General features: G+C 39.8%; 1 protein-coding gene and 1 pseudogene across 2 annotated transcripts in view; one reads left to right on the top strand and one right to left on the bottom strand.

Annotated features, from left to right (window-relative positions):
• The window catches only part of PLCL1 (phospholipase C like 1 (inactive)), a 410,531-nt gene that overhangs the window by 116,634 nt on the left and 279,720 nt on the right, over nt 1-14,177 (bottom strand). The window lies entirely within an intron of this gene.
• The window catches only part of LOC138849126 (protein SPT2 homolog pseudogene), a 273,131-nt pseudogene continuing 267,426 nt past the window's right edge, over nt 8,473-14,177 (top strand).

Raw genomic sequence — 14,177 nt, forward strand, 5'->3', positions numbered from 1 at the left:
AGCTGTGCTGATCTGAAGCTAGGAGCCAGGAGGTTCTTCTGGGTCTCCCAAGGACTTGAGCCACCTTCTACTGCTTTCCCAGGCCATAGCAGAGAGCTGGATCAGGAGAGAAGCAGCCAGGACTCAAACTGGTGCCCATATGGGATGCCAGCACCACAGGCTGTGGCCCCACCCACTACGCCACAGTGCCAGTCCTGATCAATGGCTTTTAGTAATCATTCCTTTCACATCAAATCTTCTGCCATACTTTAGGTTCCTAATATAGTTACTGATTATCTTTTTTTTTCATGAGCAAATGAAACTAAAGTTCCACAATGGGATATTTCCCAGTGCTAATCACTACACTTGACTAGATCCAATTTGAAATCCTTACTTCCAGTGGGGACTCATCTGTTCCCAAAGCAGCTCACTAAAGAAGTTAAAGAGAAAGTTTCATAGAATTGCTGACTTCTGCTAATAACCACAATATTTGATGCAACAATATCAGTGCACTGATCTTGAGCCAATTCTATTAATATGCCTTATTTTCCTTTTACCTAAGGTACTTTGAAAGAAGATGACATAAGACAGATATTTTTCACCTTAGAAAATAAAATCTACCATTGTCTTATAACAAAGAATTCAACATTAATTTTTAAAAGCAAAGTAAGAAAGAAAGCTCTGGGGGCTAGTGCTGTGGTATAGTAGGTTAAGCCACTGCCTGCAGCATTGGCATTGCATATGGGTGCCATTTGAGTCCCAGCTGCTACACTTCCAACCTAGCTCCTTGCTAATGTACCTGAGAAAGCAGTAGAAGGTGGGCCAAGTGCTTGGGTCCCTGCATCCATATGGAAGACCTGGATGAAGCTCCTGGCTCCTGGATTTGGCCTGGCCAAGCCCTGACCATTGCAGCCATTTGGGTGAACCACCAGGTGGAAGATTTCTCTTTCTCTCTCTCTCTCTCTCTCTCTCTCTCTCTGCCTATGCCTCTCCTTGTCTATAACTCTGACTTTCAAATAAACAAATAAATCTTTCAAAACAAACAAAAATAATCTCTAGCCAGTGGAACCTAATTATTTTCCAAACCTCATTTTGAAATACATTCATTTTTAAGTGCTACATCAAAGTTTGTGGGGTGGGTTTGGGGAGGGAAGGAATCCATCAAGATTTTAGGAGCTTGTATCCAATGCACTCCCATGATCTATCTCTGTGGACAAATCAACAGCATGATGGTGAACTGTGATACTGAAATGTTCCAACTCTTCTAGAACTACTGCGTCAGCTCGGCAGGAAAGTTCATCTGAGACCAATTCAATAAGCAGTTCATTTGAGTGGGAGTGTGTTTAACATTACAATGTTCAGTAGTCTCCAGACTCAGGAGTTTTTATGTCAATACTAAATTTAACATCTACAGACACTTAACACAGAAACAGCTTCAACTCACTAATTCAAAAATAATCTAATTTTTCAAAAATTAAATCATGGATATTCTGCTGAATGCTGAATTTGGGACCATTTCCCTTATCTTAGTTTCTTAATCTTAGTGCAGTTTTTATTGTGAAGATAGTGGGAAATGAACTGACAGGACATCAAAAGTTCTATTTGTTTCTTTTCTTTAAAAAAAAAAAAAAGTTCTATTTGTGTGCATTTTAAGTGAAATGGTAACTTCTGATTTCTTCATTTTTAAGAAGACAGAGGGAAGAAACACAAACGTCTGTTCAAAGGAGTCAAATCCAAGTGATATCAGAGGCCTGTAAGCTGTCAGCAGCACAGGTCGCCCCTGCAGGTGTACCTGGGGAGGGGACATCCCCTGCCCACGTGTGACATGCAGCCTGACGTCCTCGAGCAGCCCTGCTAACCTCAGAGATCAGGTTCAGCGTGGGCCTGGCTCACCTCCCACATCCATGACAGCCCAAACAGCCCTGCCCACATGCATTTCCAGAGGCCCTGAAACACGAATGTTCCCCAGTGCCCTGCATCTCCTGTTCCTGTTTGCTTGGGCTACCTGTTCTCAGCAAGGTCACTGCATGCAAAGCGTAAAATATAAAAAAAACATTGCTTAATTTCCTCAGCAATCCACACATTAAAGAACTTCCCAGCTTTACTGGAGATTCTGAGTGTGTGTCCTGGGTGGAAGAGGCAGGGTGACAGTGACACCATTGGCTCCAGTCCCACCTTCTTGTACCCTCTCAACTTTCTCCTCCTGCAACATGCAAACTATTATTTCCCCACTATATCCTGACTCCTCAGGGTCCTTCTTTCTCTGGCACGCAAAGTGCTCCTTCTTCCCAAATAAAACACCTTGCTAAGTAAAAGAGAGAGTTAATCCAAAGACATTTTTCCTGCCTCACAAAGCGTAAAACATATAATATAAAAATCAGCTTCACTGGCACTATAAGAGAGGTCTTCAAAAGGCTCATGGAAAATGTGTATTAAGAAAAAAAAATGCATGGGTTTCAAAATTTTTGGCACCAAAACAAATATAGCTTTCAGTTCCTTCTTTCATGAACTTTTGAAGTATCTTTGTACACAAATCAAACAGCCATATTTTCCAGAAAAAAAATCCTGATTCTTTGTATACACATTCTAATAAATAAGAATTATTAATTATAAATATTTTATTTTCTTTTTATGTTTTAAGACTTTTCATATATATCAAATCACAAATCATAAAGAGAATTTTGTCCTACCATGTTGTCCACTTTCACAATCATACATATTCAAGGGACAGAGCTTTCTGTGTCCTGAAAGCTTGTGGTGATTTGTGATGGATAAATTCAGACAGGAGTGGAGGAGAGAGTTCCAGATAAGAGGACCTACTTATCCAAAGGGGAAAAATGTTGTCAAGACTGCTGATTGTTCAGAGGGCAGTAATTATATAAGTCAGCCAAAGCTCATGATTTGTGTTGGGGATTATAGGTGATGAAACAGCATATATTAATGACATCCATTGAGAGATGTACTCAGGATCCTCTTATGTTACTTCCCTGGAAATCTCTAAGAAAAAGACAAAAAAGAAATAATAACCTACTCTCTTATCTGTTTTTGCATGAGTATTTAATCTATATGATTTCAATTCTGTCTTTAAAAAGTTTGAAGGGAGACACTGAAATGAAATAAAATAGAATAAAACAAAATAAAGCAATCATATGACTTCATCATTATACTAAAATCTAAACAGAATGGGACATTTTAAAAACTGAGCCAATAATGACACATATGCGGATAAGTAAAATAGCTATTCAGATTGCTGTGAAAACTGGCAAAAGGACGTAAAGCAACCTGCTTATATTGGATATAATTAAAATATTTGTTTTCAAAATTATAAACTATTTTCCTCATAATGATTTTCAAAAGCATGCTTAAAGAAGACAGTCTGATAATTGCATGCATTTCTGCTTATGAAATGGCTTTCTTACCTTTGAAAATGCTTTCCTGTGATTTGACTATAAAAGAATACAATATCATTTTAAGATGTCAGAACTCACACACTGAGTGTTTATTCTTCACAGTAGACACTTTGAGAAGGAATATGCTTAATACAGGATGCCATCTTGGCTTAAAGTTATAATTTTGTTAAAAACTAAAATTTCTGTATATTGAATTGAAACAAAATACCAATAACACATGAAGACATTAAAGGAAAATAAAATTCAACCAATATTAAAAAATGCAGATATATCACTGTGACTATTTTAGCAAGCATCTTTTTAACCAATTATAATGCAAATATAACATAAACAAAAAACAATTAACAAAATGTCATCATACTTAATATAATATTCCATCTGAATTTTTACCCCACACTGTATCATCAGCATCATTCACAGTCAGTTATTAAGGAATTTAAGTATTAACTTACTGAATTTCTCTTTTTTTTTTTTAATTTTTTTGACAGGCAGAGTGGACAGTGAGAGAGAGAGACAGAGAGAAAGGTCTTCCTTTTGCCGTTGGTTCACCCTCCAATGGCCGCCGTGGCCGGCGCGCTGCGGCCAGCGCACCGCGCTGATCCGATGGCAGGAGCCAGGAGCCAGGTGCTTTTCCTGGTCTCCCATGGCGTGCAGGGCCCAAGCACCTGGGCCATCCTCCACTGCACTCCCTGGCCACAGCAGAGAGCTGGCCTGGAAGAGGGGCAACCGGGACAGAATCTGGCGCCCCGACCGGGACTAGAACCCGGTGTGCCGGCGCCGCAAGGCGGAGGATTAGCCTAGTGAGCCGCGGCGCCGGCCTCTGAATTTCTCTTAATAGATATTTCTAATTTTTCCCAGTTTTTCATTATTATGAACAGTTCTTCAAAAAGATTAATGCATTTTCAAAACACAATTTTGGAATTATCTTTTAAGTCCAGCACATATGCATCCTAGGCTTTAGGAAACTGAACTTCTCTGAATGTATCTTAGCTTGGAAATATCTAAATTTTTAATGCCAGGTCTAGTTAATAGAGTAGCACTATTTCTGGCCACACCTGACTATGACTGATGGAGGAAATTAGTTGTAAAGTACTTTAAGTTCCATTCATAAGATGCTTCTTTGGAGGGAGTATGATAGAGAAAAAAAGGCATAGACTTTGGGTCAGGAAGACCTATTTGTCTTTGTGTGTTTGTTTTTATTGAAGTGTAGCATATATACAGAAGAGTGCACCAATTATAAGAAATAAATTTTTATGGATTTCCACAAAATATACTGTGTATCCAAAACTAATGTTAAACTTCTCTTTTTAATACTGTTGCTCTGTTCACCATGCAATATTGGACAAATCATGTCTCTGAGCCTAACAAATCAGCATAATACCTGCCTTAAAAGAGGTACTTAGAGTATCAAATAAAACAATGTATACAAAGCAACTAGTAGGGAACTATTTCAGAAAGTTTGTGGAAAATTGAATTACAAGGCAAATTTATTTTAGTGCAAAATGTTTTGAAATCAGTGCATATAGGGGTCTTCATAAAGCTCATGGTAAATAAGAACCATAAAATAACTATGAATGGATTTTAAGAAATTTTGCCCCAAAATACAGTTTTCTTTCAATTCTATTTTCTATGAACTTTCTAAAGCAACTTCATACACAGTAAATAACTGAAAGTTTCTTCCCCACCTCTTCCCACACTGCCAAGGGTGACCTGGAGACATCCCAACTAGCTCCCAACTAGCTCCTCCTCTTCTTCAATGAAGCTTCCAAGAGCCTGGAACACCTTCTTCCCTGGATCACCTGTGTTACAAACCTCTCCACTGCAAAATGAGTTCTTCATAATTCTGAAAGGAACTTTATTACATCAAGGATTATAATTTAGAACCAAAAAGTATTAATTACCAAGAGATAAAGAGGCACATCTCCATTAAGAAAAGCAGTTCTATAATGATTCATAGGTTTAATTCTTCTACTTACTTAGTATTATTAAAAATATAATGAAACATGAAGATCCCTGTGTTTTTACCAGGGAACCCACAGAATGCCAGGTGCAGTTTCTGTCAACAGCTCAACAGGTGTTATATCCTCAAGCAAAAACCTATTTTTATTAAAAAGCCAAAATCAAGGATTACGGATAGCAATGGTTGAAACAGAATTATTTTTTTATTGATATTAAAGCTGTGCAGCTATCAAATGTGGTATCCCAGTGTCAAATGAATGTCAGCAGCCTCCAACTAATCTGTCTAATCAGCGAGGTCTCAGTCATTAGTCAGGAGCTACTCCATGAAGACAAAATTTAGTAATGCAGTTAGCAGGCTGCCAAGTGCTAATCGTCACAAAAGCAAACACCACAAAAATAATGAAAGATGAAACAGCTACTATGATTCTCTGTGCCAGGCTCTGTTATATAAGCTTTTCACATATATTGTCTTTATTTCCTCCCCCCAAAGGCACTTCCTTTTAAGAACAGGGAAAAATTCTTTAACCAAAAGACTCACTTGATGAAAAATGTTATTACTAGAATTTCTCATTATTTTTAATTAGCAGATAATTAATAATTTAATAAACAACATAGAGACAAGGAAATGTTATTGAAAGGGCTGTTGCCTACAATAATTTCTCCATTTCTTTAAATAGTTTGAAATTCAAAATTGAAATAGAGGCATCTTAGTGTAACCACCTCCCAATCTGAAGATGAGAAGTGGTGGGAATTTCATATGGAAATGTTAACAATCCCTTTCTTTCCAAAGCCAATTATTTTCCTTTCCTACTTGGAACCAGTCCACCACTTGACTTCCAGCCGTGAGTGAGGACATTGGCTGGAAAGCTGTAATGAGCAGAGGCTGCCAGCACATCAGGTTCCATTGTGTTTGTGTGATCGCTGCTCAGGGTGATGAAACAGGGATGAGCATCATCCCCATCACTACAAATAAATGCGATTTTATGACAGCACCGGAGCTTTCACCATTTATTAAAAAGGAAAGGAAGACATGAAACTGGCTACACAACCCCTATCAAAAAAATCTGCCTGCTCCCTGAGATCAGCAGTTGATTTCAATTGTACATTATCTGGGTTGTTATGAGATAAAAGGCTTTATTAATGATAAAAGGATTTATTAACATCAACCTAAGAAGAAACATGCCTCTCCTCACCGTATTTTGGTGGACATAATGTAAATGGTTTCCTCCCATCCAATCTAATCCATTCAGAGTCAGAAAAAAAAAAAAACACAGAAAATAAAAAGTTTGGGAAACTGTAGAATATCAATGCTTTTAAGATTCAAATGAATAAGTCATTCAATTAACTAGAGATTATCTGGAAGTCAGATAGCATATGACGCTCCAAGGACATCTTTCTTTCTCTCTGTGTCTCTGTCTACCTTCCTTTCTGCCTCCAGCCCCTCCTCTCTTTCTTTGTCCCTCTTTGTCTCTGTGTCTCTCTTTCCCTGCCCCCTGTAAACAAAAGCTTTAACCAGAAGTCATTGAGGTTTGTGAATATTATGAGTTTAAGTGTTTGAATCAGTTGGTTTGTGTATTTTTCAATCCCATGTTCCTACAAAACAGGAAATGCTATATTTGCAGAAGGCAGGTCAGAGAACTAGCTGTTTCTTCCCAGAACCTTCGACCTGAACAACGTGACTGAAAAGTATCTGGAAAGAAAGTTTGGGAAGTGTTTCCTGTGCATCTTCATCTATTAGTGTGTTCTATTTACCAACACATATATAAAACAGCATGAATGCCATATATTCTGCTCTCTCTGATTTGCCAAGATGTATCTGATGCTTGTTTTTCAGGTCTTGAACCCTCAGGCATGCAGACAGGAAGAGTGGTAGAACAAGGTCATTTCCTAATATATCTAGGTATTATTCCTGAAGCTGTATAAGTGTTCCTCTCCCTCAGAGATCACTATTTTCCACAGCGCCCCAGCACATTGAGAAGCAGATTCTAGCCTGCCATAGTGAAGTTGATCATCCTCACTCTGAATTATCTTAATCCACAGGGAAATCAAAACCTAAAATATCAGCTGTTTTGCTTATTAAGTCTGGACCTAAAAGCTGGTCCCAAAAATGTCCCCGGATTTCTGCAGGCCATTTGGAAGTCAATTTTATCTCCTCCCACAGCACTGCTCTTGCAAATGTTGCACTGGCGAGAGGAACAGCCTGTTCATCTCGGCCCCTTTGGGAGAGAGCTGCTGCCCAACTGGCAAAGAGCAGGAGCATCCAGCCTCCGATTCCATCTCCACAAAGGCTGCTAAGGTGGGGCTGGAGACAATGCTCTTGCAGAGACAACATCTAGACCTAGCAAGCTGCTGGGGGCATTTTCTTCTGGGCCACACACTGCTCTGAACTTTCTTTTACCCTTTCCCAAGAGAGAAAAGCAACTCCGGAAATGCTCCTGCAACCGCAATACACTTAAGTGGGAAATGCAAAGGGCAAAGAACAGTGAAGTGTTTACCTCCTCAGACACGCTCAACACCAAACCCACAGCTTCCACCCCAAAGCCAGCTCCTCTCCCAAAGGCTTGTCTCCTCCACAGGCAGGCAGGTTATCTGAACTGTCTAATTTCTCCTGAACTCTTCCCTTCCATCTAATGGTTCCCTGCTCTAGCCCTTCCTTCTTTTACATGCCTCTCTTTGCCTTCCATCCCAATCACAGCCAGCCACAGTAATCTAGCTCACAGCTAGATTACTAAAATAGACTTTTCAAAAAGGGTCCAATGTAGGAAACAGACACTGCCCCACATTGTTTAAAGGAGGAGGTTTTTAATACAAGGAATCTGATAAACAGGTGCAGGCAATGATGAAAAGCCAAGAAAGAACTATGAGGCAGCCCAGTCATTAGCTGCAGCAGGTAGCCACCACCATTCCTGGGCTGGAGGGACAAAAAGGAGATGCAGTATTACCAGCACCCAAGGGCCAAAGTCATGGAAGGAGCTGGAACCACAGTGGACTTGTCTTGCATAAGCTAAAGCCACAAAGCAAACACAGCTCTTGCAGTCTCTCTCCTCTACCAGTGTATCACATTGGTTAAATCCAGCTGGAGAGCAGAGCTGGGACTTGGCCTGCAGGTCTTGAACCCTCAGGCATGCAGACAAGAAGAGTGGTAGAAGAAGGAACAGATTTACAGCAAAAAGTCCAGCGAGGGGCTCACAAGCTAAATGCACTCTCAGGTTTTGTTCTCGCATTAGATCAGACAATTCCCACTTCTCATACTGGGAAACCAAGGCCCAATAGGAAAAGTAACTGTCAGGGTAAAATGGTGCAGCCAAGGCTTGAACCCTGATATCTCAAACTCTAAACCTCATTTTCTTCCCAAGCCCCCGCTGCCTTCTCTTGTCAGTTGCTCTTCAGTTACATTTATACCCTTGAATGATATAATTTTTAATTAATTCTAATTTAGAACAAAATGGATGCCACTGGAAAACATTATAATTAGTAAAATATGCCAGTCCCAAAAGAAGAAATACCATATGTTCTCCATGATCTGTGTTAACTATCAAAGCACCTTAAAGGGAATCTATAGAAGTGAAATTGACACTCTGAGATGCGATGACTTTTAACAGCCCTTGTCTCAACTGTTGAGGAACAGTTTTTTTCTTTTCATACTATTGAACTCTTTACTTGGTATAGAGTTGATCTTATGTGTATAAAGTTAATTGAAAATAGATCTCAGTAAAAAATAAGAATGGGGATAGGAGAGGGAGGAGGAAGAAGTGTGGGAGTGGGAGTGCAGGTGGCGGGGCGGGTAGGGTCAGAAGAATCACTATGTTCCTAAAGTTGTATTTACGAAATGCATGAGGTTTGTATACCTTAAATAAAAGGTGTCTGGGGAAAAGTAAATAAATAAATACAATGCAGAGACTAGAACTGTAATTTCTAGGCGCCAGTCTCTTCTCCAGGCTAGAAACAAAGGGTGAGGCACCTCTTTACTTAGATGGCCCCAGCTCCCTGAGGAGGACGCCTGACCAGTCAGTCCCCTCTCCCTTCCATGACAGGGCCTAGAACACGAGGGCTGATCATCAGAATCTGCATACCCTGGAATAAGTGAACATTCCCCAGGTGGATTTTAGGAGGCAGACAGAAGGCTCTAATTGTAAAATACGCTCCATCTCTTCATTCATTTGTCCATTTAAAAATATGTATCAAGTGCTAAAAAGACATGGTAAGTGATATCCAAAAAGAGCGTTGATCAGACTCTAGGTGTATGTGCAGTTGTTTTATTTTATTTTTTTAACAGTTCATCAAAACAGAGGATAAGTTACAAAAGTATGGGAAACCTAGACTGGTTGGTGCTAAAATTTCATTTCAAAGTTTATGTCAGTTAGTGTGGGCCAGCGGTTTTTCCATTTTTTTTTTTTTCAACTTAAGCAGTCACAAAAACAAGGTAGAGTGAACTCAGACCAATGGAGACTGTCCAATGCCAGAGAACCCCAAAAGATCCCCTTTTAAGATAAACTTTATCTTAAAATGCACAAATTTTACTTCATATCCCAAAATAATTCCATGTGCTTTTATGCATTTTTAAAATATTTATTTACTTTCATCTATATGAAAGGTAGTGTTAAACAGAGAAAGAGACAGTGACAGAAAGAGATCTTCCACCTGCTGGTTCACTCCCCAAATGCCCACAACATCCAGGGCTGGGATAGGGCCAAGCCAGGAGCCTGGAATTCCATCAACACCTCCCATGTGGTGGAACGGGGGACAAGCTTTTGAACCACCAACCTGCAGCCTCCCAGGATGCATCTATAGGAAGCAGAGTAGCTGGACATGAACCAGCACTCTGATATGAGATGCAGGTGTCACAAACAGAAGCTTAACCCACTGCCACAACTCCTGCCCCTTCTATGTACATTTTAATATAAAAATAGTGAGACTTGCTAAGGAACGTTCCAAAGTGAATTTCCAGAATAAACTGCCATGGTAACATCCTAAATTTGGGAAGCTTGCACCTAAAGTTTTTCATCCCCGCTAAAATGTAAATAACCTGGAGAAAGACAGTTTCTTTAATAAGCATTGATAAGCTGTTGCCATGGTTTGAATTTTCTTTCCTGATACAAATGCATTTGGGACTCTCTCCTACAAGCTGGTTTTAACAGTACAGAAGACAGGTTTAACTGTGGGGAAAAAGGAGTCACCATTAACAAATGGAAAGGAATAAACCAGGGGATTCAAGGTCTCCAAACAAACCTTACCACCCTTACTCTTGTAGAAAGCCTAGGGCAGTGAATTCATGGACAGACAATTCTTCCTTCCTAAATAGCACAGAGCGTCGGCCATGGACTCTGGGAACCTCAGCAAATAACACATATTCTTAGAGTGCAAACAAGAATACAAAGTTTGGAGTAGAAAGATAATTATTTCTAATGTTCTTCTAATAATATAAGAAAGGGTGGCATCTATAAATAATAGACTCATGCTTATCATAACTATTAAAAACATAAAACAATATTAACATTAGAGGAAGCTGAGTAAGGGGTACAGGAACTATTTGTTATCTTTACAAATGTTCCATTAGTCTAAAATTACTAAAAAATAAAAAGCTTCTTTCTAAAAACTCAACTGCATGTTGAAAGCCCCCATGGAACCTGTGGAAATTTTTCCATCAATATGGAAGACTCCTCTGTTTGTTGTTCTTGTTACCCACATGTCAGTCCCCTTTCTAATGACTTTGTTCTCATTACTTTCTTGTCTTCCCCAACCCTTTAATTTGATTTTATTTTGCATTCAAGCTAGGAAAATCTAGCAATTTAACTTAAAAGAGAGACAGAACAGACTCAGCTTAATTTCCAATCGTAACATTGTGGTTGTACCATGCTAGAATGTTTCCCCTTCAAATAATTATACTTCAAGGTAACTCCAAATATGACTATTTACAGAAAAGTAATTTCAAAAAATCAAAAACAGCTCGTGAAGGTGTTGACTGGGAAACAAACTGCTCAGGCCAGGATCTCTCAAGCCTCTTGAGAGATAGTTACCAGCTGTTCTTGAACAGATGTGAAGAAAGAAATAGGAAATAGAGGCAAAGAAGAGAAAAATCATAGGACAGAGACTTTTTTAGGAGAAAAGTATGAAAGAAGAATTTTAATGCCAAATAATTTTGTATCTGTCCAGCTGGCCAACTGAATAATTCATGTAAGCCTCAACTACCACCATCTAAGCCAAAGGAATGCTTAGAGATTTAGTGGCAAATCTTCTTACATCAGACAAAACAGTCCTTTAGCATTCAGCTTTGAACTGAAAGAGTTTTTTATTTTGTTCTCTTTTCAAATTTTCTAATTGTGTTTTATACACAAATCATTGCAGATGTTTATAAAGTACAGTGTGATGTTCTCATACATGTGTACATTGTGTGACAGGTAGTTAGCATAGCCATCACCTCATACACTTCTCATTTCCTTGTGTTAACACACAATAACCTCTCTTCTAGCTGTTTTGAGGTATTCAGTAAGCTACTATTAACCACAGTTGCCCAACTGTGCAAAGGACCCGTGATGGCATTCCTCCTTTCTGACTCAAACTTTGCAGTCAGAGATGAGTCTCTCCAAAAGCTTTTCTATCATTCTGAAAGTTCCCAAAGTGAAACCTAAATAGAAGCAAGTTTTTTTCCCTTTTATTTTCTCTCTCCTCCCCTGCCATGCCCATCCCCCAAGGCCCTGAGAAACAAGAGATAAAAAGGATCCTCAAGCACCTATTGAGTACTAACAATAATCACTTTTACTTTTTTGATTAAGTCTATTTTCCTCAACTCTTTATTTCTTCCAAATCTTAAGAATATTGCCTGGCTGGCTGGTTCACTAGGTTAATCCTCCGCCTGTGGTGCCGGCACTCCAGGTTCTAGTCCCAGTTGGGACGCCGGATTCTGTCCCAGTTGCTCCTCTTCCAGTCCAGCTCTCCGCTGCGGCCCAAGAAGGCACTGGAGGATGGCCCAGGTGCTTGGGCCCTGCACCCGCTTGGGAGACCAGGAGGAAGCACCTGGCTCCTGGCTTTGGACTGGTGCAGCACGAAGGCCGTAGGGGCCATTTGTGGGGTGAACCAACGTAAAAGAAAGACCTTTCTCTCTCTCTCTCTCTAACTCTGCCTGTCAAAAAAAAAAAAAAATATTGCCCACATGTAATAACAACAACCTGAGAGAAACAAAAAGAAGTAAAACAAGCCTTGGGAGACAGATATCCTTAATATTAAGCCAGAGCCATTTCCATGCCCAAACCAGGCAACTGTTAGCTGGAACTCTTTCTGCATCAGCCTGAACTACAGCAGGCCAACTGTTAACTCAAAACTTCATCGCCTCTCCCTCCACACCAGCCCCGCCTCCAGAGGCCCACATTTACTTGGATGCTGGGGCATTCATCCTTGTCAAAGCCTTTCTCACAGCCTTCAGTCAAGCTCTTCCAAGGCATAGAATGCCACAGCTGATGTGCCCATTGAGTCTTCATATTTACCTTTACAAAAAGACAGGCTTCCTTGGCATCTTCCTGTTTTCTTTTTTTTTTTTTTTTTTTTTTTTTTTTTTCAGAAACTTTGTCTCCCGCTCCATCATTAGTGGCAGAAGCCCACTGAGTTTCATCATTCAATAGAAGGTGCCATCTATCAATGTTACTCAAGTCAGGGATGGTGTGACCACCACACAGGAATAAGATGGAGGTGCCAAGTTTCACTCAAAAGGCGTGGAAAATGCTGTGATTTACAGCAGTCCTAATGAGCTGTGAATTTTTGGACCTATAAGCACCTGCTGCTTCTGCTGCTTCTGCCAGCAACATTGCCATTCCCTGGGGGTATTGAATAGCAAACCTCTCTCCTCATTAAGAGAACTTAGGGTTAAATGACATTGAAAATTTGCTCTGCCATACCTCTTAATTAAAAGACAATGCTTATTAGGAAAGTCTATTTGAAGAAGTAGGAGAAAGGGTCATATCTTTTTCTTTTTTCTTTCTCTCTGTGATTACTCTCAAAAGGAAAGGGCCTCAATTAGCTTGATAGTGAAATAAAACTAGAAGCCAATTTCATTTATTTCCTATTTACATCCCCATATTTTTCTTCAAAAGGTTTAAATCAGAAGGTGAAAAAGCTACAGGTATCAGCTATTAAGAGAGGATTTTATGTTGTTGTATTCAAGTCACGTGATGTTTCTCCCTTCTGGGAGAAGCAAAGCAGGGCAAAACATTCCTGGTGACTACCAAACCAGATAGACCTGCACACATTGGCTTACCTCTCTATTATTCACTCCAGAAATACTTTGGAACATTAAACACTCAGCCTTGTAATGTAATGGAATCATGGAAGCTAACCTTACCTCCTTTACATCCCACCACCCTCCCATCTCACCTCTCTTTGCCCTTCTTGCTACCCAACTATTCTACTACACTTAAGGTATAAACTATTCACCATAGCTCTTCCTCCACATAAACCACACTTATTGCTATGGTCTGAATGCTTGTTATTGTCCTTCCAAAATCATATGTTGAAATATGGTCACCAGTGCCATGGTGGAGTTTCTAGGAGGTGAATGGGATTAGTGCCTTTATCAAAGCATCCAAGGAGAGCTTGTTTGCCCCGTTAGTTATGTGAGCACACTTAGAAGACACTATTTATGAGGACTGGGCCAGACACCAAACCTGCCGGCACCTTGATTTGAACTTCCCAGCCTCTGTAACTCTGAGCAATACATTTCTGTCAACTATAAATTACCTTGTCAAGGCACTTTATTACAGAAGCCACAAAGGACTAGGGCACTCACTCAAATTCTAGAGTCACCTATTGTATTTCTAGAAAGCCAACTTCATTCTTTTT

This window comes from Oryctolagus cuniculus, chromosome 3 (genome assembly GCF_964237555.1).
Source record: "Oryctolagus cuniculus chromosome 3, mOryCun1.1, whole genome shotgun sequence".
NCBI classification, from domain to species: domain Eukaryota; kingdom Metazoa; phylum Chordata; class Mammalia; order Lagomorpha; family Leporidae; genus Oryctolagus; species Oryctolagus cuniculus.